Source organism: Sminthopsis crassicaudata, chromosome 2 (assembly GCF_048593235.1).
Source record: "Sminthopsis crassicaudata isolate SCR6 chromosome 2, ASM4859323v1, whole genome shotgun sequence".
Lineage (NCBI taxonomy): Eukaryota > Metazoa > Chordata > Mammalia > Dasyuromorphia > Dasyuridae > Sminthopsis > Sminthopsis crassicaudata.
In genome coordinates this window covers 370,123,652-370,124,889 of record NC_133618.1, presented here as the reverse complement: position 1 = coordinate 370,124,889, position 1,238 = coordinate 370,123,652, and the positions used below count along the sequence as shown (strand labels likewise).

At 33.3% G+C, this 1,238-nt stretch overlaps 1 non-coding gene across 1 annotated transcript; it reads right to left on the bottom strand.

The window, feature by feature from the left end:
- Positions 1–800: 800 nt before the first annotated feature.
- On the bottom strand, positions 801–928 carry LOC141559288 (U6atac minor spliceosomal RNA). The gene has a single exon (XR_012487349.1). It is a non-coding gene; the product is annotated as a U6atac minor spliceosomal RNA (small nuclear RNA).
- Between the last annotated feature and the right edge of the window lie 310 nt (positions 929–1,238).

Below are 1,238 nucleotides of genomic sequence, written 5' to 3'. Positions count from 1 at the left end.
TTGGTTTCCTCATTACCTACTCTAATTCCTTTAATCTCTTTTTCAACTCTTATTGCCAAAGCTAGCATTTCTAATACAATGTTGAATAATAATGGTAATAGTGGGCAACCTTGTTTCACTCCTGATCTTATTGGGAATGGTTGCAGTTTTTCCCATTACATATGATGCTTACTGATGATTTTAAATAGATGCTACTGATTGTTTTAAGGAAAAGTCCACTTATTCCTCTACTCTCAAGTGTTTTTAATAGGAATGGATGTTGGATTTCATAAAATGCTTTTTCTGTATCTATTGAGATGATCATATGGTTTTTGTTAATTTGGTTATTAATATGGCCAATTATACTAGTAGTTTTCCTAATATTGAACAGCCCTGCATTCCTGATATAAATCCTACTTGATCATGGTGTATTATCCTGAGGATGATTTTTTGTAGTATTTTTGCTAATATCTTATTTAAGATTTTAGCATCAATATTCATTAGGGAGATTGGGCTATAATTTTCTTTCTCTGTTTTCAACCTACCTGGTTTAGGTATCAGTACCATGTCTGTGTCATAAAAGGAATTTGGTAGGACTCCTTCATTCCCTATTTTTTCAAATAGTTTATATAGCATTGGGGCTAATTTTTCTTTAAATGTTTGGTTGAATTCACATGTAAATCCATCTGGTCCTGGGGATTTTTTTCTTAGGGAGTTGATTAATAGCTTGTTCTATTTCTTTTTCTGAAATAGGACTATTTAAGCAATTTACTTCCTCCTCTGTTAATTTGGGAAGCCTATATTTTTGGAGGCAGTCATCCATAAAAACATGGTTAGATGCCACCGAGTAGGTGGCAATGCCTTAACTGTATATGTGTTGTAAAGGCCACTAGGACCTCTTCCATCCTTATCAAGGGGAGTCCTAACCTTCTCTCCTTTCATACAACACCTACCAAATTCTTTTTATGACACAGATATAGTGCTGATACTTAAACCAGGTATGGTCAAAATAGAGAAAGAAAATTATAGTCCAATTTTGATGCCAAAATCTTAAGAGAAATATTAGCAAAGAGATTATAGTAAGTTATCACCAGGATAATACACCATGTAGGATTTATACCAGGAATGCAGGGCTGGTTCAATATTGGGAAAACTATTGATTATATCAATAGCCAAACTAGCAAAAATGATATGATTCTCTCAATAGATGCAGAAAAAGCATTTGCCAAAATCCAACACCCATTCCTATTAAAATACTA